The sequence below is a fragment of the Mastomys coucha genome, unplaced genomic scaffold, assembly GCF_008632895.1.
Source record: "Mastomys coucha isolate ucsf_1 unplaced genomic scaffold, UCSF_Mcou_1 pScaffold14, whole genome shotgun sequence".
NCBI classification, from domain to species: domain Eukaryota; kingdom Metazoa; phylum Chordata; class Mammalia; order Rodentia; family Muridae; genus Mastomys; species Mastomys coucha.
The window spans coordinates 82268551-82294396 of NW_022196896.1; the positions used below are offsets into that span (position 1 = coordinate 82268551).

Below are 25846 nucleotides of genomic sequence, written 5' to 3' on the forward strand. Positions count from 1 at the left end.
AGGGGAAGTATGTATTGCATAATAGCCCATTCATGTGTCACAGCAAAAGTGATCAGACCCAATTTCATAGAAACTCTTTTATTACTTCTATTGGAGTTGATTTAATCCATTGAAAGAAAGGAAGGAATTTATAGGGTCAGGAATCTGCTGTTATGGTGAAGGGATTGTAAGCCAAAGTCAAAAAAGAAAAATACAAGCAAAATCATTTCTTCTTGATGGTGAAGCTTTGATACCTGGGAAGAAAGAGTTAACTATTTAATATTAAGACACATTGAGCCCTACCTGTACTTCTTATAAATTTCCCAATAAATACATGTTCATATACAGGAAATGAGTAGGCTTATCTAAGAATTTTATAAAAGTGGCTGTTATTTCATTATCATAGAGGAGATGGTTGTCTTGTTAGTAGGATATTGATTCTATATTTGTATTGCTTATATAACAAAAAAATCAATAAAGTTATTATTCAGTTGTATGATGTTCATTCTGTTATGTTCCTCTTTTTTCAATTTTGTCTTACATCAATTATTAAATTTTAAGTGAATGATTCCATTCTACTACTTCGAAAATTTTGAATAAATTTGTTGACAGTATTGATACATAGAAAGAATGATTCTATATGTTCTTATGTGGGATTGATTCTTACACAGCCCTTGTATTTCTTGGGGTGGGCACTTATCAACGTTAGATTTCCAGGGCTCCAGTAAGATAGTTTGGTACGGCGGGATTCCATGTCTGTCTCCATGCATTGTGTTTTTATTGTGTTTGAAGTGTACAGGAAATTGCTATAGCCAATCACCAAAAAGTGCTTATTTTTTATGATGTTTTATTTTCATTGCTCAACATTAACATAATGAAACTTTAGATTTTTCTATTAAAACAATGCAGTACATGTGAAATGTCATGATGAATGAAAATTTCTTGTGATATACATTGATGCTTGTGGAATAAAGATTAACATTTGAGCTTCCTGGATTAGATATTCTCCAATTGTATTAAGAGGCTTAAAAAAAGCACCATAAATCACACACACACACACACACACACACACACACACACACACACAAGTATTGCTATTTCTAACAATATTGTTCCATGTCCACCAACCTTTCCAAAGCTAGGAGAGATTCCTTTGGGCTATCTTTTCTAAAGAATGGGAAAGCTATGCTGTGTGATTGTATATCAAGGTGGATTTTCAAAAGTTAATCTTTTTGAAACTGTGTACTGTGTCTTGTTTTCTTTAGTATGGATAGCCTAAGGTTATTAAACTAAAAAGACAAAATAACAGTTGGCTTTATCTATCATGAGCACTAACTTTTTGTTTGAGTCATTTGAAATGAAATAATGCATACATTAAGATACAATAATGATACCTGAGTCGACAGGAAAGCATATGCCAAGGAACTCTGAAATGAAAATCTAAAGTCTGTGGGACACACATGCTATGACCTGTAAGTGGAAAACACCAACGGATAAGAGGAACATTTAGAAGTCACCCCCACCCTGCCTCAGCTTTTGATTTTATGCCCCACTGCCTTTGTCTCCATCTACATGGAAACTTACATTGGTAAGTGTAACCTGATTGTATGCTATTGAGATGAGCTCCTTTAAGTGAGAGAACAGCCAAAGTGGTTTAGATGGAAAAGTCTTTGGGTCTTATAAACAGTTTGTTCCCTGCATTATCTTCTGAATATTGTCTCTGAGGGTCCTGGGCAAGTCTCGTCACCTCTCAAGCTGGGATAAGATTATAATTCTAAAGATGGAAATAAGATACATTTTGTAGGGCATAAACAGGACAGAGCATCAAGAGTGTGTACTTTGGGGCTTGGCACAGCACTAGTCATTGCGCGGAGTCCCTATTATCTGAAGTTCACCAAGGACACAGTGTCACATTAGATGGCTTAGTTTCTGTTATCTCATTAGTCATTAAATATACTGTTCTTTTTTATTAATTTATTACTTCTCATATTTTACATCCCCAATGAAGTTTCCCCCTCCCTCCCCGTACCCTTCTGTGTCCTTTCCTCCCTTCCCTGCACCCACTCCTCCTGTTTCTCTTTACAAAAGAGCAGACTTCCAATGCATATCAACCAATCATGGCATATCAAGTTGCAGTAAGACTAGGCACCTCTCCTTATATTAACTATACTATTCTTGAAAATAACAATAGCCAGAAGCTGGAAAGAACCCAGATGTCTCTCAACAGAGGAATGGATACAGAAAATGTGGTACATTTACACAATGGAGTACTACTCAGCTATTAAAAACAATGACTTTATGAAATTATTAGGCAAATGGATGGATATGGAGAATATCATCCTCAGAGAGGTAACCCAATCACAAAAGAACAGACATGTTATGCACTCACTGATAAGTGGATATTAGTTCAGAAGCTTGGAATGTCCGAGATACAATCCACAAACCACAAGAAACTCAAGAAGAAGGAAGACCAAAGTCTATCCTTCTTAGAAGGGGGAACAAAATACCCAGGAAAGAAGTTACAGAGACAAAGTGTGGAGCAGAGACTGAAGGAAGGACAATTCAGAGACTGCCCCACCTGGGGATCCATCCCATACACATACATCCCATATACAATCACCAAACCCAGACACTATTGTGGATGCCAACAAGTGCTTGCTGACAGGATTCTGATACAGCTGTCTCCTGAGAGGCTCTGCCAGTGCCTGACAAATACAGAAGTGGGCGCTCACAGCCATCCATTGGACTGAGCACAGGGTCCCTAATGAAGGAGCTAGAGAAAGGACCAAAGGAGCTGAAGGGGTTTGCAGACCCACAGGAAGAACAATGATGCGAACTATCCAGTACCCCTGGAGTTCCCAGGGACTAAACTACCAACCAAAGAGTATACATGGTGGGACTCAGGGCTCCAGCTGTATATGTAGCAGAGGATAGCCTAGTCAGTCTTCATTGGGAGGAGAGGTCCTTGGTCCTGTGAAGGCTCTATGCCCCAGTGTAGGGGAATGCTAGGGCCAGGAAGAGGGAGAGGGTGGGTTGGTGAGCAGAGGGAGCAGGGAGGGAATAGGGGATATTTCGGTGGAGAAACCAGGAAAGGGAAAGCCAGAAAAGGGGATAACATTTGAAATGTAAGTACAGAAAATATCTAATAAAAAAATTTAAAAAAGTTTACAGGTCAGTAAAAGAACCCAAGAATGATTTGCAATTCAGAGCATGCTCTTTCTTAGCACTAGAGTGAAAGATTTGAACAGGGTGAATGAGCATGAACGGTTTCTATTTTTCAAATGTATTTGCAGTGATTATGCTTTGTCTTGTCTCTTCTCTCTGCTGTTCATTTTCTCAGCAGAAGACGCACCTAAACTCAGTGGACTCTATGGTTCTGTCTGACATGTTTTCTGGGAATACAGATTTGCTGGGAATACACTTTTTACATCTTTACTCATGACTCAGTGGGCTTTGGTGACTTCTGCTTAAAACTTAGGGTTATAAGCTAACTAACTACATCATTTGCCAACACACTGGGAAGAATTCAGTAGAGGTGGAGAGGGTGAGGAAATGGGAGACAGAGACCAAAGGAATCCCTTACAGAGTAGGGAAATACACATTAATGTATGCCAGCAGAGCTCTCTCACACACCCAAACACTTCTGTGGATATCCAACAAAAAATCTGGGTGAAGGAGAACCTTGTGTTATTTAACATTTTAAGTCACTAATCTGGTGGTTTTCCTTAAACTCCTAGATTTAGAACTGCAGAGAAGCAAGGGGTGGCCTACAAAAGGAGTCTTTTACTCCATCCAAATGATTAGGCTAAGCCTTTTTCTAGAAAAAGTGTGATAATTTAAATTTTACCTATTAAAATAGTCTCTTTAGTTTGGCTGAAGCCATTTGAGAGTAGAGGCACAGTGGTAAACCTTGGCAACATGGAGCCTGGAGTCAGAAGCAGAAGAAAGGCTTGGGTTGTGTTATTTACATCTAGCTATGCAACTGTTTGGATTAAGAGTCCAAAATAAAATCGGTACAGAAGCAGCGTTCACAGCAACAATGGGAATATGTAACAAAATACGTAGAATGTAATAGAAATTCAGGTTCAGAAGGGGCTACATAATGTTAAAGAGGAAGTGAGCAATGAAGCCAGCTAAGGTAAGTTTTGTATATTCTGTTAGCCAAGCATTTTAATAGGTTGTACATGTGAAGAGTGAATGGGTAATGGAAATAGAGATTTAGAGAAACTCAGAGTAGAAATTTAGAAAACATAATTAACACAGAAAACATTAGATATCTTAATTATCTGAAATTTTCAATACATTCTTAAACCTATGTACTTACTCCAATTGCTATGGGAAGTATCTTAGAAATAACTGGGAAATTTTAGTATTTTCTTTACATCTTGAATAGTTGTCTTAAGCATACAAATAAAAGTGAGGTAAGTATATATTAGCCCAATTCCCTGGTAAACATCATTGGCCAAATAATTCAGATAAAACTAGGCAAAGAGTGAAGTCCCTTTGTACGTGAGTTCTCAGTATTAACAGTATCGACACTATATATAACAAAATTAATAGCTGTCCTTGTCTATCAGGAAGGTGTCTATCAGCAGTCTAAGCCTCTACTGATGACTGAAGTACCTCTCAGCTGTGACAACACTAAATGTCCTTGGATGACTTTCCTTAGCAGATAAAACCATTGTATTCGAGAGTCTCTCCTTCACAGAGACAATGGACAGCAACATTTGACAAATTTCAGCTTTGGTGGCTCAGAAATCCTGAGACAAGATTGGGTATATATAATCCAGAAAAAAATGCAGGTTAATATTGTAATGTGTGGACGTAATCTGTAATGTTATTATTGGAGTTATGTTTCCAAATGCCCCCTTTGCTCTTTTAAAAGTCCTTTCCTCTTCGAGTTCTGCACTTTTCTGTTTCCATCTTCCTGCTGTATTTCATTATTACATTTGTTTCTCAGGTGATTCCCAGGCTAGGAGGAGATCAGGCTTTGTTGTCTCTGTAGCTCTTTGACACCACAATGTCCTCCTGGATCATCTTTACCTTACCTCTGAACTTGATATAGTCTTTTAGGTGCTAAGTATCCAGACATCTCTTAGGGTCAACTGTATCTTCTCCCCATCTTTGCCTCCTCTACCATTCAGTTTGTAATTCATATTATTTGTAACTCTGTAAATTTCTCTCGATATTCTCCATTTCAACTAGTAGCATTCCCAAAATGAATGTGTCCTGGCCCACAGTTTTTACATGGACAACTATTGTTACCTCTGATTGTCTGAAGTATTTCTACATAAATAGATTTTTATATAAAAATTCCTAAAGTAATATATCCACCCAAACCCCTAGGTGTTCCAATTATTTTTCATTCTACTGAAACAAAAAAACCCCAATATCTTATTATTTATTTACTTTTGGTAGGAGAAATCTTATTTCTTCAAGAGCACATCTCTTGATTTTTTTCTTTGAAAAACTGTCATTTATTCTATTTCTGCTAAGATTTTCATAATTTGGGTTAACATATCAGAAAGAAATATAAATTGGCTTTAAAGCCTGAAATACATATAGGAAATTGAGAATCAACTTCTACTTAAGTACTCTAAAGTTACTTTAAAGATTATTTTAGAGAATTACAATATGCAGATGGCTATAATTTTTTTACATGGAATTCATGCATCCCTGAGGTTGATACTGTTTATTTTGCTTCTTGGAATTTAACATGCAGCAGGCCTTCATTACCTCCTCATCTTATGGTGGGGCATGAATATGTAAATTTACTTTCCACATTTTGAAAACTTGTGCATAAATCTTAATCTGCATTCCACTTCAATGGGTATGGAAAATACTTGCTTAAGGAAAGGCCTTACAAAGTTCACTTACAAAAAGGATTTACAAAGTTCACTGTTGGAAATCTCATGGGGAGCAAGATTATTGATTATTTTGTTGCCTTTACCACCATAGTTGCTGAACCATTAGTGGGAAGGACAGACACACATTGACCTTACTCTTTTAACTGAGAATGCTAAAGTGGTTACATGCGAAGCGATCTTGGCTGGAAGCCAGGTTGGTAGCAACTGTAGAGCATTGCTAGTTGGTGTATGTTTGAGAATCCGTTTGAAATGAATGGGTGCTCTCCGTCCACTTATTAGAAGATCGGTCTCTGCAGCTCAGCATCGTGACAAATTGGCACTAATTGGCACCTTTCCTGGGAATCTTGGCAGAGCAGCAGTGAGATGAATGAAAGAGGGGAAAGTTATTGTTATCTTAAAGACGATTTAGGGAAAGAGAAGTAAGAACCATTTTCAGGGGGCTTAGGCATTTCGAACACTGAAGAAGCCTCTTGCGCTGTCACTTTCCTCTGGAAGATCATCTTTGTGGTCATCACTGCTTTATTTTGTCAGCTCAATTTGGGTCTTCTTTATGCTTTCTGGATTTCATATTTGTATACTCCTTGGAGTTAGGGTACCTAGTACTTTGTATATAAAAAAGAGTTGAGCATACAATTTCAGTTGCATCTCATCAGTAGATGTTTCTTTCAGCATAGAGAACTTTGCAGTGGCCTATACCTCTGTGCTTCTCCCTCAGTTTTGAGCACCTTAAAGAGAGGCTCTTTGCTTGACTCAAACTTTAGTATCCTCATGGTTCTCAGTGAACAATAGAAAGGAATGGCAGATATACATCAAAATATAAGAATGAAGTGAGGGCCAACTATGAAGGAAACAGATTCTAAGAAATTATGTAACAGGATTTGTAATTCTGTTCTCCTAGGTCCTCTTGCAATTCTGATTTTCTGCCCTCATTTGGAATGGTTTCTTAGTGTCTAATCTGTGTGAGTTATCTTACACAATTGCTCTGTAATCAGTATAATTTAGCTTTCTAGCCAACAAGCCTGCTCCCATGGGTTTATAAGGATGATCTCTGTTTTCTGATAGTTTGTAATCCCACCACTGCTTTTCATTTCATGTAATGAGTTTAATAAATGCCATGTTGGTTATCTTCACCAACAAAGTTATTGAAAAGGAAACATAAAAAAACAAAAAAAAAAAAGAAAAGGAAAGTCATAAATATGAAAAAATGTTTATATTTGATATTGTAAATAAATGAATTAGTATTGTTTTACTCATACATATTAAAATTGAACAAATGTTTCTGAGCTACTTTTCAAAATAGAATAAATCCTGAAAATTTTAGAGTGCTATTGTAAAATTAGAAACTTAAAAATAGTCAAAATATGCCTAAAATGAGACCATAATTTGATTCTTATTTTGATTCTTTAATAGAAAACATTACTGATGTTTAAAATATGACTATTAATATGGCAGATAGTGAATATAAATTAGTATATGTTGACAAAAACATAAGAAGCAGATAGAATAAACATTTAACATTTTAAAATTACATAAAGCTTGAGGCTAGTAAGATACTTTGTGGCAATCAGTGGCTTCTGAGTGAGGCATTTGCATAGAGATTTTATTCAAAATATCACCTGAAAAGTGTTCTGAAACAACCTCACTAATGTGGCAATTTTAATATTGTAATTTTCCAAGATATGTTTCCTTAATTTAACAGTAGATTACCAAGTAACTAAAGAACAGATCTTTAAGATCTTCTTTTATTATTGAAATGGAATAACTCCTGTTTAGGAAGATCTGCATACTATTGGTAGAAGATCTGTAAGAGGCCAAGACAACACTCTGTGCCTGGGCTTGTAGTGTGTGACCACACACATCTGAAATCAAGCGTAATCAGTGCAGAAACACATTGCATTGCTCCATTCTTAAATGTTATAGGAAATGGTTAGTGTCTTCAATTTTGAAAGTGTGAACTAAATGATACATTTTAAATTATATTATTACTGAGATGAGATTTTAGTGCATAGTTCACACACATATTAGTTAGTGCTGGGAGGAAATTTTGTTCAGCATCCAGTCACCCAGTTTCTGCTAAACATTTCAAAAATGTTTTCAGTAATGCCTATAATTTCTCAGGTTCCACCAAGGATTCTGTGAGCTGAGATCAATTCTCCATGTAACACATCTCAATGTGCCATGCTTTCATGCTTCTTGATACCATCGTTAAACAACTACTGCATTTGATTCTTTGATGCTCAGCCCAAGTGACTTAGCCCACAGAATGGCTTAGCATTCCATCCCGTAGTTTAGTCTATGGGACCTCACCTAAGTTTCTGACTTCCGACTGTTTGTGCTCTTCTTTCTTTTTGATGGAGTTGTAATTAGTCCTGGGAGCAGTCTTTTCCAATTAAGCAGGAGACTACGATCACAGCCAAACTAGAGAACAAGTCAAGAGGCACTCATTATCACACATTACAAAAATCATGTATTTTAAAAATAATTCTGATCCTCCTTGTTTTCATTACATTCTGCACTTAAGTGACATCTCCTGTAGCAATGTCTCTCTTTTGCAGCTTCCTAGAGGGTAAGATGTCTGCGATGCATCTAAACAGTGCTGCGCCTACATTTTTTTTTTTTAAATCACACAGACAACAAAATTTGAATATCACTTCAAACAGTATTGCTTACATTAAATGGTCACATTATTAATTTATTTCAGATGATGCGTGAGCAAAATCAAAGCTCTCCTTCAAAGTCACAGATTATTTAAGTGGAACAGGTTGTTTGGTTTTTTATGGGTGGTAGTTTAACATTGTACATCAGAGAATAGGTTTTATGCATATATATATGTATACATACATACATATATATATATATATGGTCTCTGCTAAGTTTTTCTTTTAAATAAAGACACACAACAACTACAAAAAGATCTCAACATTTAAAATTATAATTACTTATTTTTTTATGTGTGTTAGTCATCTGTTATATGACAAAGACTTCATTGTAGGTACAAGCAAAATAGTCAAGGAGTAAAAATGTGCTAAAAATTGTCCCTGGTAATCGTAAATTCTATAAGGAAAGAAGAAATAAAATCTTCTCTTTAGTATACAAACATTTTTGATAAGATGATGTGGGATGTCCAGACACTGCTTGTAGGTTTTTACAGAGTAAATGTTTCCACACAAACATGCAGACCATATTTTATGAACATTTTCTGTTATCATGTACACCTCTACAAGAGGCCCCTTAGAGATTAAAAAAAATCCAGATGAAGCTGGATGAGGGGGGTTATCCTTGACCCTAGAGATCAGTTCTGGCTTTCATAGCACCAAAGCCAGCATTATGTAACAAAATACATTAGTATATTTTATCAACGAGCACACACTTTCTGCATTCTATGTACAAGTAAACCCTGTACAATCTTTGATTGAGGAAAGTAGATTTATTCTGTATCTTTTATAGATTACTGTTAAGTTAGGAGATCAATTAATTCATAGGGTTTTTTTTGTTTGTTTTTGTTCATGTGTGTGTGTGTGTGTGTGTGTGAGAGAGAGAGAGAGAGAGAGAGAGAAAGAGAGAGAGAGAGAGAGAGAGAGAGAGAGGGAGGGAGGGAGGGAGGGAGAATAGAACAGACAGGGAAGTCAATCAAGTGTTTCTGTGACACGCCTATATTGTTAAAATGTATATATAGAATGTTCCTGTTGTCTTTTAGAAATTATTCCATTTCACATGCAGCAGAAAGTTTGCTTGATATCTAATCAAGCAATATGGCTTCTTCAAATTTGAAGGATATTTTAGAAAGTTAGTTTTTATTCTTCTTCATTTAAGTATTATTTTTTAATTGCAGCATATTAAACATAAAATCTGGTACAATCTTTAAAAATAAATAGGACCTAACTATAAATGGGCCCTGTTGTGTTTTTATCTTTGACAAGCAAGTAATTGCTTCTCAAATTTATCAGTTTGTTTATGCAAAAACCATTTACCAAGCCTAGCTCAAAAGCATCAATTTCATCATTATCATCTTATTAATTTAGCCAAGCTATAACACAGCTGATTATCCCTGAGTAATACCCTCTGCAGCACATCATGTGTGGCAAAACCATCTGTACAGTACCTATTTAATAAATAAACCCTCGGCTAAATGTCTCTGTTTATTGAGAACTAATGTTTATAGAAAATATAATGGAACTCAATAAATAACTCAGCTTCATCAACCTGCATATGAATCAGTAGGAAGAGCGCTGACATCATCACCTTTCAAGTACCAGAGAAAGCAAAATTACCCCAAAGAGCTATAGAGTCAATATTAAGGCATTAAAACTGCAATGAAGGCATATTAATGCTTAAAACTTCATCGCTGGCAGTGGGATTGGCACAATGGACATATTTTATAACGCTAGGAATGCTGAGGCTTTTATAGCTGCCTCTTTGTTGCCTGCTTTGAGCTTAATGTAGTTTTCCACTTTAAATAAAAAAAAAAAAACCCTCAAGATCTTAAAAAAAAAATCACACGCATACACACAAGAAAATTGCTGATTCTAAGCATTCATTTTTAAAATAATGCAAAGTGCTGATTCCAATTGTTCAGATTTGAGGGTGGGGGAGCCAACTTTTAACTCCCTGTTTTCTGAACTCATATTGGGACAACCTGATGGGGTGAAGGTTTCTTAACATACGTCTCTGCTGTGTTGGGTTATGAAAGAGATTGCTCTGAGTGATGTCACTGGTTCTGAGAATGTAAAAAAGGATGTATTCATTTTGCAAAATCAAAACAAAAACACCCCCAAACTCAAAAAACAAAAACAAAAACAAAAACAAAAAAAACCCAACAACAACAGAAACCACAGGAAAAGAAAAAAAATCCACTCAAGGGGTTCTAAAGAAATCTTCATATTCATGTCTTAACTTGCACAACTGTTTGACATATTCATATTGATTTTAAGCACTAAGTTTTTTTTGAAAAATTAGCTTAATAACTTGAATTTTGATGCTGCTCAAATCTCATAGAACAAAACAACTGCTCATAAATAGATATGGGGCCCTTTAGCATATTTGCTTTAAAAGTCTACCTGCTATCTAAGTAAGTCACTGAAAAGATATTTAGAATAATTGTTAGTTGTTTGAGAATTTCTTATCATCTTTTTGCATCATATCCCCGCCCCCCCCACCAACTTCTTCCAGATACATCCAGTTTCTTTAAAAATTATCTTCTAAGAACTGGCTGCCAAGCTCTGCACTGTCCTCTGACAGCAGCCCTGGCTTTGTGCATCAGTAAGGTGTGCCTCCTCCCAGACATGTTAACAGGCAGCTGAAATCTTCACTTCTCAGTGTCTGCAGAACTTGGGATTTTTCCAACATCTGATCCTGATGATAAATGTAGAAAAAGTGGTGGACCCCGACCTGTTGCACAGGGTATGTGGGTCATTTTCTGGACTTAGGCAGTGCTGAGAACCATATATCTTTGTCATTCACAGTTGAGGACTTTTACATTCACACCTGAAAACACTTTTCCAGGGGCCACGAACCCCTGTCAGCAGAGCACAGGGCTTCTGCTGACCTCTATCAAGGCAGGGTAAGTACAGGATGCTTTCTGGTTTGTTTGTTGTTCGATTTGAGAATGTCACAATGAGGAGAAAGTGTGAGGACCCAGAGAGGAAGAGGTCCTAGGACCTGAAGATGGCAGTTTTCCCCATAAGATGCTGCCATTACGCTAGATTTACAGGTTTCTTTTGTTTATTACTGTTTGAATTTATACAGTGAGTTTTTGTGGCTTCTGCGGACTACCCATTCCCAAGCCTAGGGAGGACTGGAGGTAATTCTAACAGAATCCATGGACTTCCTGAATTAGGCAAATACCTCAGACAGAATGAGTACCGCATGAAATAAGCAGAAATATAGTGAACTGGTGCCAGAAATTGCCTTGTGGGGCAACTCAGCTTGGAGCTTGCAAATGCTGAACCCACACCACTCAGAGAATGCTTTTGTTTGAGGATTTAAATTGCAAGCTAGGGAGCCAGCATCTCTCAAGCTCTGTTTGGTAGCCAGTGTACACATTGTGTCTCTGACATAAGTCTCCAAGTGATCCTGTCAGCAGTTTTGAATAGTTTGGGTTTGATGACCAAAGTCAACTTCCCACATACTCTGTCACAAGTAGGCCCAGATCAGCAGAAAGGCTACTGGGATGACTAACTTGGGCATGCCTCCCATGAAGGGTTAAAGCGGAGGGATGCTAGCTCACAAGTTCATGCTTTCAAGATGCTCACACGGAGAACACTCCTGAGATTAAAGCAAAGTAAATTTTTATCTATTTGTTCTGAATCCACTCCAGTGTCTAGCCTGCCATTGTCCAATCCATAAAGTCACTTTCATTGCATTTTAAGAAATCAATTTCAGATAATTCTGATGAGAGATGATGTCAGGCATTGCCATTTTGAGTGAAGAAATCAGAATACCAATTCCAGTCATCCAGCCTGAGATGGGTAATAGTGAGAAAATATGCCTCTATGCTGTCCGAAAGGGAGGGAGTGTGTGCTGCCAGTAGAACACAGGCAATTATGATTGTCTTGGCCTGACTGGCACCTAAAGTCACCTTGAATCTGTTTTTAAAGGGGAGTAATTTAGCTTGTATCTGTAAGAACCAATATTAAGGCTCACCAAATACATGATAGACCATAATGCAAGGTTTTCATGCCAAGCCATGGATGCAAGGACAGGCACAGTTTTGGAGAAATCTAGCAATTGGTATATGCAGTCTATATCTATGGAGAATTCTCAACTTGACACAGAGAGGAAACCATTAAGTAGGTGGCACATATTTGGCTTTCCTTTAACATACGGTAGAAAAAAAAACATAGACTATTTCAGTGGTTCTCAACTTGTGGGTGGTGACTCTTTTGGGGGTCCTTCCACAGGGACCTCCTAAGGCCATCTGAAAAAATAGATATTTACATTACAACTCATAAAATTAGCAAAATTACAGTTATGAAGTAACAACAAAAGTAACTTTATGGTTGGGAGGTCACTGCAACATGAGGAACTGTATTCAAGGGTTCCAGCATTAGGAGGGTTGAGGACTGGTGTAGGTGGGATTCCTTAATTGGTTCTTGATTGTGTCAATAAAAAAGGTGAGTGCCATTTGCTGTGCTAAGGGTAAAGGTGAGATCACTGTGTCCCAGGAGGGAGTGAAGGGACACAGGAAAAGAGGAGGTCTTTTGGCTAGGTTTTGTAATGGGAGGCAGGCTACAACCCTGTAAGATCTTGGGTGGCTGGAAATGGTGGTCCCTGCCACTGCTGGATGGCTGAAATAGGTTAGCTGATAAGAGCCCCGCAATTGCGTGATCTGGCTAGTTTTAAAATAATAAAGCTGTCTAGTGGTGCTCTTCCACTGGGCTAAGGTGAGCAGGAGCAGAGGGAAGCTGGGGCAATAGCTGACAGCTTGGAACAGCTAGATGGGGGGCTGGTGGAGTGTGGACAGCAGCTCCTGGATTCCCTGGGTTAGGGGATGGTTGTGTTTGAGTAGGAGCAAAGAGAACTGGGAGAGGTCAGATCATGGGAGCGGCACCAGACTAAGAGGTAGTGTGCTTTTAAAATTACATGCAACAGACCACAAGAATAATTTATAGCTCTGAAGATAGTACTATAATACTTATCAAGAAGGAGATAGTAGTTTTAGTTGGGTGAGCTAGCCACAATAAAATATTTGTTCATTTAACGTCACATGCAGCTATATTTATTAGGTGCCTTCATTTGAGTGGTCACTAAGACACTACAACAAACATAAGGAGGCACATGTCAAGTTCACATAATTGCACAGTCTGCTGGAGATTGAAAGGTTGTAGAAACAAATGCAAAACTCAGCTGTGAGTGGGACTATGATTGGCAGACTCAAAATGGAGATGTTCAGAACAGGTTATCAAATGAAACCAACAGTCCCTTCAAATATGCAGTGTTAAAGGGACACATATGCATGCAACTAACCAAAGAACAGCATAACGTAACAACTAGCAAAACATATTTGGTACATAATGGACCTGAAGGATTTGGTATTGTTTGGAATTAACACTGTTTGTCTGTAGCAGTGTCATAGTACATTGTCCATGGCTTATTGTCAATTCACTTCAACTGGAATTTTATACAAAATATCTACTCCATACATATATACATATACATATACATATATATATATTCCATGCATACATACACACACATATATATATTCCATGCATACACACACACACATACACACACAAACACACACAAACACACACACACATACACACACACATATATATATATGTATATGCTTTGGAATTTTATTAAATACTGACTCCATATATGTATGTATATCTATATACTTATAGATATATTTATAGATATACATACAGACATACATATATATACATATATGGAGTTGGTGTTTATATATATATGCAGTATGTTTTATATATTCTATCTATCTATCTATCTATCTATCTATCTATCTATCTATCTATCTATCTATCTATCCATCCATCCATGTATGTATCCATCCATCCATCCATCCATCCATCCATCTATCTATCTATCTATCTATCTATCTATCTATCTATCTATCTATCTTTGTAAGTATGTATATGTATATGTATATATGTACGTATGTATGTGTCTATGTATGTATGTATGTATGTATGTATGTATGTATGCATCTATCTATCTATCTATCTATCTATCTACCTAGCATATAGGCTTTGAAAATACAGTGTTGACCTACAAATATACATGCATGGTCTCTGTATTCAGGAAACTTACAGTCTATCAGAGTATATCAGGAAAGACAATTTTTGTTCCCCTTTTTTGTTTTGTTTTTGTTTTTGTTTTTGTTTTTGACATGGGGTTTCTCTGTGTAGCCCTGGATGTCCTGGACCTTGCTCTGCAGATCAGGTTGGTCCCAAACTAACAGAGATCCACCTGCCTCTTCCCCCTGACTGCTGGGGTTTAAGGTGTGTGCCAGCACCTCCTGGCAAGTAGGACAAATTTTCAAAACAAACATATAACCATCATCAAAGAAGAAACCCAGGTTTACGACAAGTGAGCCATTTCAAAAGTTTGTCTTAGTGAGAACTCTACCAGTGAAATCCCTTGGTCCCTGAACAACTGCTATGGCAGAGTGACTTCTGTCCTTCTCCAGGGCTCTGTAGTATGGATATTAAATCAGGAAAACAAGTTGCTTTGGGTTAACAATCTTCAGGACATGTGTCTCAATTAAGAAAGTGTACTTCCAGCCTCTGGGGTCAGGACCACCTCAGCTGAGGAAAAAAAATTGAGATACAGGACTGAGAGTAACTCTTGGGAAACACATGTAAAATGCATGAAACCCTCTTTCTTTCTCCCATTGTCGTCCGAGGGAGAAAACACAAAAGGAAGGGGCCAGCGATGCTGGGCTAAAGCAGAGGGGCCGTGGAGCTGAGTGGAAATGGACTCGCTGTGGTCCATAGTCATCTTAAGTCTAGTTCTTCTTTCTTATTCTCACAAGGAAACCATTTTTGGAAGCTTCCTGTCATCTCTAGCCCTCTGGGTTGCCACTCTTTTATATAGCAGTACTTAAACCCAGACAGTAGCCAGAGGAAGAGGCATTAGACTAACTGGGAATCCAGCGCTGCGAAACCCAGAGGACTCACTGTGACATGGCTCAGATACTTCTGTGAAGAGTGGAGAGGTGTGTCTTTTATTCCATCATTTCAAAGGGGAGTAGCCCTGACTCTCATACAGGCTCAAGATTATGTATGGCCTGCCACCTTCACTATCCAGGATTGTGTTTTACTGTGTCACAACCTCTGCTTCCCACTGCCCACATAGCTAAAGAGGAATGGTTACACCAAAACGTGGAGTAACTGGGTTATGGAGCTACTCCTCACACAGCACTCTGATCAAAGAAATCTATGGGGAAGATCTTGGAGCATTGCTTCATCATACTTGCTCTCTTGGGCCTTTTCTTCTCAGGGTGAAATAAATTTAAAGAGGCTGAAGTTTGATCCTCCTCAGTCCGAGTGTGCAAACTTGAGGGCTGTACCAGACACTGTTGTTTCTAGGAAGCACCAGCCGGGGTAGGACAATTATTTTAACACCTTTCCCACATGATCATTTGTAATAAAATGGTAGAACTTTGCTATTGTCCCCGTTATGCAGAATTCCAATGATGGAAAGAAGCTCCACAAACCTAAGGTTCTTATTGCTTTTTAATAACACCAGAGGTCATTTTCATTTCTTTAACTTTGTCCTTGGAATGTAGAAACAAGGATCAGGAAGGCACACTGTTTGTGAGATAAATCTCATCTACTTTAAAAAAAATAGGCTTTTCTTTTGAAATAAGGGATCCAGATAATATAGGTTCATTAATATAGACAGTTTATGTGCTTAAATTCAATTAGAGAATTGTGACCATTTATTTGGTCAGCATATCCTCAGGGTGACAGGGAAAATGCTAATATAGTCAACTTACCTGATAATTCACAAGCTTTTAGTCACTACGATCAGGTGTATATGGTTGACTTAAAGTGCCCACTGCCTGCATCCAAGGACTGCTTGAAAAACTGAATGGTGAGGCATTTATAGGACATCTAGGGGACCATTGTTAAAACTCCACTTCTTAATTGAGCATTATATTTTGCAATTAAGTGAATATTTTATAAATATCAATCTAGTTAGTAATAATGGAGGCCTCAAGCCAATATAAAATATTCTCAGGTGGGTAGTTTTTAAACATATTAGGCCCCATATTCTCTTTTGATAATACATATTGTGTGGAGACTAATTTAGTAACATTAGAAAAACCCATAGATTAAGTATTTGTATACATAGCAATATGAAAGGAAAAGTGTATCAGAAAATACTGTATGTGTAACCTGTAAAAAGTCTGGAACCTGGAATTTAGTAGATGAGTACACCCATGAAGAAATCCAAAGCATTGCAGGAGTTGAGGGGTTTCCGTCCTCATACTTCATAAAAGACCTAAATATGGTATAAGGCATAGTCAGTGCTGCAAATAATTATACCACGAGTCTTGAAATAACCACAGAAATACATAAAACACAAGCTTTCCGCAGAACTTATCATGTGATGCCCATCAAGTAGCTTAGTAAAACAAGGTGTTGGTGCCCATGCTTCCAAAGTAAGTGTGCCTTGGCTCCCATGCTGTTGAAACTCCAGGAACCTACTAACCATGCTTCCAAAGCACAGGCACATGTGCCTTGGTTCCTGTGCTCCTGAAGCATGGGCAAATGCAAGAACGGGAGCAGTACTCGCCTTGCTCCTCTGTGGCCTATGCTGACTCCCAGGGTGCTGTGCCCAGAGCCAAGGGACCAGATCTACTTTGCATCTGTTGTCTGCTCAGCCAACACACATGCTGGGTGCAGGTTCAGGTGCAGAGGACAAAGGGACTATGGTCTTAGAAATCCCTGGTGAAGTGTTTCCATCCCACTACCCCTGAGTGCCTGAAGACCTGGGAAAATGACTAGGTCCACTGGTCATTCCCTGGGCCACTAGTGAGATTATGATTTGAATCTTAAGCAAGTTTCAGAGTTAAATTGTCAAGTAAGCAGCTTATGAGCATCACTTTCAGAAACAGCACATCAGGATAGATGAAGAGCCTCATGTGTCCCTGTTGGGAATTTCCAATAGTTGGAAAATGAATGGTAATTCCTTGGTAAAGTTTGAAAATGGACAATTTCTGATGGTTATCTATGAATATGGTTTATGTAAAAAGTGAAAGCAGCTATTAAGGACTTAGTTTCTAGGACAAGTGACTTTTACATTTGTGCCACAGCAAACTGATCCTAACAGGTCCTGTGACTGTATTTATTTGCCGTCTTCTTAGTATTGTGAATTGAGGTGTTATGAAAATGGAGACAGACCAGAGAGAACAAAGTTATTCCACCATATGAGCTAAATTATTCAGGCGGGGTTGCCTTTAAATATCTAATAAATTTTATTTTTTCTCTCTATTTCCCACTCCTTGATATTGTTCTAAAACCTGTTTTGACTTAAATGGTGACAAGAGGTAGAACTGTAGTAAATCAAACCGTACTTTAAAAGTTATCATAATCACACCATTTTATACAAGAACTGGCTCATACTTCATTATGGAGTGTCTTACAATTTCTTTTAAGAAGCTCTTAGGATAATCAACCAAAAATGTTGCTCTTTGGCTTTTTATTGAAGAAAAACTGTATTTTTATATCATGCCTTAAGTTTTTAGCCATAATTAAAGCTCAAATACCTTTAGGTGTCTGTCCCTTTAGTAGTGAGCATTTAACAAGATTTTGAATATGGAGTACTGTCTGAGTTACACACTGTCACACTTTCTTCTCCAATGTAGGTCTGTCTGTGCAAACTCATTTTTTTTTAACAACACTAATGAGTGGAAAAAGAAGAAAAGGATTTCTAGGTTTTAATACTACACAGTTCAAAACAAAATGGAAAATGGCTAGTAATTCTGGTAAATGAAGACCTCTAGCTGTGAATAACTCCATTATTTCTTTTTCTGGGGAAGAAGGACCCACCTGTTTAATTACTGACTATCCCTCCTAAACCTCGTACTCTTAAGCACTAACCAACAGGACTCTAACTTCGAATCACAGATCATAAACATCATGAATAGCCATTTTGCAATTAATTATAAACTCACAGATCACACGAGGCAATTGATAGCTAAATTAACAGCTCTGCACGATGCTAAACAATGGGCTTTATTATTTTTTTCTGAATGATGCCTGAATGATTTATTTTATTTTAAAATTAGTCTTAGTGCACTGAATGCCCAGGTTTAAAAAACACATTTTTACAGTGTCTTAAAAATAGTTTACTTCTTTTAAAATTACTAATTCCCTTTGCACAGCTAAAGTAGAAGGATTGAAAGAACAAATATTTAGTTTATTGTTTTAATCTTGTGAATGACAAGAGGCTTGTCCTCTTATTCTTCAGTAATCCTATAGATTTGTAAAGATAAACTCGAAACAGAGGACTTTAGTGGGCTACTCCCTACAGAAAGGTTTCCAAAGATAACGCTGAACAGAGCAAATCCTTTGCTTAGAAATGATATGCTGTGGGCATGAGTCCAGTTGGGTAGAGATCAACTCTAACCAGTTCTGATTTTCAATTTGATTTCTTCATTTTATTTTATATATGACCACGGAAAGTCTACAGAATGAAATTCAATTTAATTTCTACTCAAACTGTTTTGCAAGGACCCTTGGGTATGGACACAAAGAAAGACCAGTTTGAAAAGCTTTCCCCTCTCCTATGTGTTTGCAGAATGTGAGCACCACTGAAGAAAAATCACCCAGATCTTTTTGTATTCAAAATGAGAATGACTGGAAATGTCACCTTGTGTGATTTTCCACAGTCTGTTCATAGTAGACATTAGGTACAGGGTCTTACATGCTGCCACAAAAGAGGGCTGGACTCGAAAAGTCACACAATGGACCTTGAGAAAGGGACTGATTCAGGCTCCACTCCGGAAGTGGAACTGTGAACTGCAGAAGTGCGAAAGAACTGCATACTGGGTATGTCTACTGAGAGCCACAGAGGAGCCAGATTAACTAGGCAGGCAGCGAGGGGCATGCATGCTGCCTTGGGGCATTGAGAGCCCGGGGAGGTTTGATCAAGATTGGGGAAGTATCCCCAAATCCAGAGTATCCCCAACCATCCCCATGTAGCTTAATTCTGAATTCCTGGCCCCCGATTAAATTCAGCGATTGTTTCTCATTTTAGAAAGCTGTCCATGTGCATGCCGCGTTCTTTTCTTAGATAAAAACATACCCACAGCTTCCATACAAAACGAAACCAAACACGTTCAGAACACATGTAAGCCATTTCTCTATGGGAAAGGCCATTTGTGGTTAGCACAGAAAGTATTTATGGCTTCACTGTTAATTGTGGTTTCTTTGTATTAGCCAAAAAAGGTAGCATTCTTCACGGTAGGGACAGTATGAAAGAAATTGCCTTTCTGAAAAATGTTGGAATTTTTTGGGGTACAAGGAAATGACTGAACTTAAGGCTTTTTTCAAAACACCAAAGAAATACATGCAAGCCCAAACTGTTTTCAATTTGATTAAAAGTTCATTCAAAACTGTCTTAATTGAACTTGGATACATTTCATATATATCTACACACACATAGCCTTTATTAGTAAAATATATATATGTATATATTATATGTATATATAAAATTTAAAGCTTAGGTATATTTTCACATTACATTTATTAGACATATTAAGGTTTTCTTCTGAAACAATGTCATATTTAATAAATATTTAATTTGCTTAAATCACTGGGCTGTTTTGCTTCTTTCTTTCTTCCCTTTTCTTTCTTCCTTTCTTTCTTTCTTTCTTCCTTCCTTTCTTTTGTTTCTTCCCCATCCCCTTCTCCCCTCATTTTCAAAATTTTAAACTCATAGAGTAATTATGATGCTTAATATTTTACATATTATTAAAATTATGATTTTAGTTTTAAAGTACATTTGGCCATATTGTGTCAGGTGACTGAGTGAATAGTACAAACTTGTGGGGCCTATACACTAATTTTTTAAAGTAGGCATTTCTGCAGTTCTCACTCCATCAGGGCACCGCCCATGCCTTCTGTGACACTGAGGAAAGCAGAGGCAGAGCCATTAGATCAGACACTAGAACGCTGCGGAGGGAGACTGACATGTCAGATGGCTCTTCTTAAGTGCATCGGCTTTCATCACCTACTGAAAACATAGACCTCATAATATTGTTAAGTAATTTAAATATTAGGACATATATATTTATATATGTTATAAAATTTCACAAGGGAAACAAATCACCAAACCATGACCTTGATCTCTTCTTTCTGTAGGAAAAAAAACACTGTTTATAAAAAGGCTTGTGAGCATAATCTGTCAATTTAATCACATACATTTATGTATATCTTATGAATGTATCTGAAATTGACTCTAAATGAACATTTTATGATGTTAAATGAAGTTTCCCAAAGATCTGCATTTATTCAAAGATCATGTAAAAAGGCTGTTAATTTAGATAAACATGTGTCCATGCTAAGCATTTATGTAATTCTGGGCTTTAATTTAATAGTTACAAAATCAAATACATTCATAACTTAAACTGCACTATTAATAGTATTCAAAATCTCTCTAGTAAAACATTTTGAAGGTTTTGGTGAATATTTTGCTCTCCCTTTCCTCTTTCAAATGGAAATTACGGTGAAATTTATCAGAACACATGGATTTTAAAAACTGGGTTAAGTGGTATGCTATAAAATTTCCACCTCTATTTTATTATAATATATTTATACACTGTATAGTATTGTGTACCAGCATAGAAATACATTTTCCATGTATTTGTGGATACATTTATGCATTACATAAAAAATTATTGACAGTGAGAGTATATGTTTTTCATGTCTTTTGTGATTTGTATTTTTTATAATTATTAATATTTTAAGTAGATGGAAGTCCTTCCCCGGACCCATTGAATTTTTTTTAACAGAAAAAGGAATAAAATTTCAGTCCAGAGTTCACCTATCTTCATTTTAAGAAACATCTTTGCATTTCCTTTTTACGTCACAGATATCAAATGCAAATTATTTCTGATACTAGATACAAGTGGGTCGTTTTTACTTGCATGTGCAGCAGCTAATCATATTTTTACTGATTTTCATGGGTTTTCAAATACTGATATTGATTTCAACCAAAAGATGAAAGCAGTTTATACTAATGAGTTTTCACTATTGTGGGTGGTAGGAGAGAGTGCTTGAGTAAAGGAAAATGCATACTCAAGTTTTTCATTTCTTACTGTTCACAAAAAAGTGAACAGTAAGAATTCATGCTGTGTGGCTGTTTCCTCTGTCCTTCCTCAGTAGAGGTATCTAACCTTCCTTGGATGCTCCCTGAGAATTCTCAGACGTGTCGCCGCTTTTCCAGGTCCTCTGCGTTCTAAACGTCAGCCGGTAGGGGGCACTCCTGAGCTGCCACAAAGAGACTACTGAACCTTCTGTGTGGGTCTGAGATGTATTTAATATTCATTATGTTATCAAGACATTTAGTTTAAAAAGAATCCACAGTTCATTTTTAAAGCACGCGTAGCCACAGTGGAGTAAAAAACAGTCTCAGGTATTGAGATAGGCATTTGGCTTCCCAAGGAGGCTAATAGAAATTTAGAAAGCTTCAGTCTTATGTGGGTATGTATGTACTTTTCAGGACTTCCTTCTTTCAGCCATTTTTTTTTTTTTTTTTTTTTTTTTTTTTTTTTTTTTTTTTGGAGTTCAGGGTATGTTGCATAATACCCAGAGTTTTATTATTATACCCCCAGTCTTGCTGTCTCTGTCTCACTTCTGGGAAGAACCATAGATTTTACATAAAATTATGTGCCCCACAACCAAGCTTATAAACAATTGATCTTTAGTGTGAGTGAAATATTGCTTTTAAGGATGTCTGTGGCGCTCCACTCCTTTGCCCCTTTCTTGTTTCTTCCCTCTCTCTAGATCCAGTAGAATTTACTTGGATGGCAGTTCTGAGGACCACTTCATGGTATGGACCCTTTGCAGGGCTACACTTCTGAGGTTTCCAACAGCATCTGGCACAGTCAAAATGGCTCTTATATCAGTTCGTAGCTACCCCTCAGAGAGATTGTAGCATTATCTAACCTGATGCGTTGGGGGGTAAGTCTTGCTTGCCTCTCAAGCGTTTTACTCTCTCCTTGGTGTATCACGTCATTATTGTTCCTTCTGAAAGTAGTCCTTTATCTTGGTTCTGGAGCAAAGAGTCCCTCTGTCTTCCTGATTTTGACCTGCATGCGACTTTGGGAAGCAACTCATTGTCTGCTTAGCTCTCCTGTCACAATATCACCTGCTCTTTTCCACCCTTGTTTTCAACCTACCATCTCATTTATTCATCCATTTTCAAACCACAAGTTGTGTCTGAATGATGTCCCCCAAACCTCCCCCTCTCTCCTCCAGACTCCCAGGACAGTCTGTTGAGATCACCAGTGACCTCCATGCTTTTAAACCTATGGGGAGTCCTTCATCCTCTGTTGTGGATAGCCCTGGTGCTGTTTGTATTTTGATGCTAATTCTGCTTCCCCAGGAGGGGCTGCCTGGATTGAGGAGTGAAGCACTTAGGTGACTTCCTGTAAACATTTCCCTAATGAATAAAGATTTCATCAAATCATCAAATGGGTGAGGAGTAGGTGAGACTTACCTAATCAGAGAGGGGAAGAGGAAAGTCAGAAAAAGGTCTTGTTTTTGGAGACAGGAGACAGATGGAGGTCAAAATGTAGTTAGCAGAGACCCCTGGTGCAGGTGGTAGATCCATTGGGATCCAATTTAACTTAGAATGGCTTACAAATTATGGTGTTAGTTGCTGTGCCCAATGATTGCGTTACTTCTTAATTTTGAACTAATTTTGAACTACTGAGAGAGAGAGAGGTGGGGGGAAGACCAAAAAGTTGAGAACAGGCTAGCCTGGCCCCAGGATCTGCCTGGCCTGCCTGCTGGTGACCAGCTGGAGGTAGTGTGGGATTGACTTCATATTTATAGTTCACACTACAGTCTTCATCTGGATGCTCAGAAGTAGTATCTTTTTTTCTCACAGGATAAGTTTCCTAAAGGTGGCTTCTATGAGCTGGACTCCTGTTGTCCTTTTAAGGACAAGAAAAATGGTAAGACTTTGGGGAGCTGGCTTATAGAAGAAAGCAGATTTCGCAGCACAAAAGGAAAGATACACTTCAGATTCAGGGCCAAGAGTGGGGGATGAGGTCAAGAGGCATCTCCTTATAAAGACCCAATAGGATTAAAGAGTCACTAACAGAACTGTGGCCTCCAGGATGAAGTGGCAAGCCATTGGCAGGTTCTGAAGAGACAGTGAGCTAACATCTGACTGCAACTGTATTGGTGGCATGCTGCCCTAAAGTGGGGAGAAGCAGGACAATGATAATTTAGATGAATTGTTGATAGGCTTGTAGGACTATCTCTTACATCAAGGGTTAGAAGCCAGGCACAGGAGTATGCATGTGTAATTAAGGAAGCCTGAACAAGGCGGAAGACCGTATATCCAAAAGTAAGAAAGTAAGTTTGTAAGTAAGTAAACAGATAAATAAGCTGTAAGGGTTAACAGCATATTGTTTCAGAGGATTGGAAGGCTGCACTTCTAAAGAGTCATATCCAGTAAAGGAATGCATAAGCATGCCTATGTGAGTACAGTGGGCCCAGCTGGAAACACAAATTTGAGATTATTCAAAGCCTGGACAGCAATTAAATCTCAAGAAGGTGAGGTAAATCTCGGTAGTTAGTGTAGAGATAGGTTCACAGTGTGATTCCTGCAAAGGCTTCTCCTTGTGCAGACCTCTGGGACACTTAACAAAAGAAATTGCTTCTGCTCTTTTTTCTTCCCCTAGAATCCTTATCATGTCAAGATTATTGTGACTGTGTGGGGTTATAAATATTAGGCCTAGAAGAAGAAACCTGTCTAATCCTGTGCATCAAACTGTGTAAATGCACCATATAACTTCTCCTAAATAAATTTAGTAGAAACAGAGATAAAAGGACCCAATGTATACAGGGGGCACAGATCTGCTAGTGCCACTTGCCCATGAGTAACTTTAATACTTAATACAAGCTGTGTCCTGAAGACAAAGAGTCTGATATTTGGAGAGATTGCATTATTTCCCTAAAGTGTTATGTCACCATGTTGGAGTATGGGGGCTCAGAGACTTGTGGCTTTCTCAAACGTGTGTTTCTTTCAACATCCTGTGTTGTCTTCTCTACTATAAGCTTGTTTTCCTGTGGCTGTAAACTCGGACATGCCTGTTTAGGCTGCAGAGGGTTGAAGAAGCCCTGTGCGAGTAACGAGGGCAGGAGAGAGGACATTGTTCTTGCTGTGGGGGCCTGGTCAAGGACCTCAGTGCCACAGCCTCTTAGGAATAGCAAAGCATTGTGTGAGCCTTGGAGGGCTGTCACAGACTTCTCTGGGATCCCAGGGGATCCAATTGTGGATGTTGACAATCTGCAGAAAATGTCCACCCTACCATTCTCCCTCTCAGATATTTATGGCCTGGAGACTCTAAACCTGCCTCCTTGACTCAACTGTAGGCTATAAAGCCTGCCTCCAGGCTCAGGTGTGTGTGAGAACCTCCCCGTTTTTACTGTTTATCTGAAGCAGCACTGAGCTGTCAGGGTGCTGTGGCATGTTCCTCAGAGAGTCCACTCCTCTGTGTTCCCAGCTTTTCTCTTTCCTTCATTCCCTCCCTGCCACAGTTAGGTCAACTTCAGAAGCTGGGCAAGGGTCAGCACTGGACAGTTTGGGATGAGTCAGTATGAGAGAATAATTACCGTCCACGGCGCTGGCTTTTTCTGATCTCCTCCAAACACCTTTATGATTGTTACCCTAGCATTACAGTCATTTCTCCTCACCACAGCTTAACAGAGAAGGAAGCCAAAGCTCACAGAGCAAGGGTCATTTTCCTCTTGCTGAGGATGGGGCTGTGCTTGAGAAGAGCATGCAATAAATAAATAAAGTTATCGCTTCCTTTACTTCAGATGCCTGCTCCAACACTATGGCATCAGGAGGGCCCTCTCACATTGCATCTAAATAGTTTGGCCTCCAGATGATGTCCTCTTAGCCTGCTTAATTTCTCTGTAAAATTCATTACCCTCTACATTTAGCTTTCTGTCTATAATGTGAACTAGTAAAAGCAGGAATGTAGCCGACTTTCACTCTTTGCTGTGTCTGAAGTGCTAGGCTGAGCAGTGGTTCAATGCATGGTAAATATCACTGAGGTGACTGTGGGACATTGTGGTCCCGAGTGTGCAAAGGGTACAAGCAGATGCACAAAGGGGTGCAAGTGTTCTTTAAATAAAATGAAGTGGATCAGGGAGGATAGGACAGCGTAGACTGGTCAGATAGGACAGCAAAGAGTCTCCTAAATATTGATCTTGAGGACACAGAAGGTAGGATTGTTGCCAGTGGATTATCCAGTAGGGTATTAGGGGTGGGGGAGGGAG

At 38.2% G+C, this 25846-nt stretch overlaps 1 long non-coding RNA gene across 1 annotated transcript in view; it reads left to right on the plus strand.

Moving 5' to 3' along the window:
• LOC116089171 overlaps window positions 1-25846 on the plus strand; it is a 37855-nt gene that overhangs the window by 4314 nt on the left and 7695 nt on the right. The window contains exons 2-4 of the long non-coding RNA XR_004118197.1: window positions 18187-18306; window positions 19014-19372; window positions 22331-22507. This is a non-coding gene — a long non-coding RNA (uncharacterized LOC116089171). The remainder of the gene's footprint in view (window positions 1-18186; window positions 18307-19013; window positions 19373-22330; window positions 22508-25846) is intronic.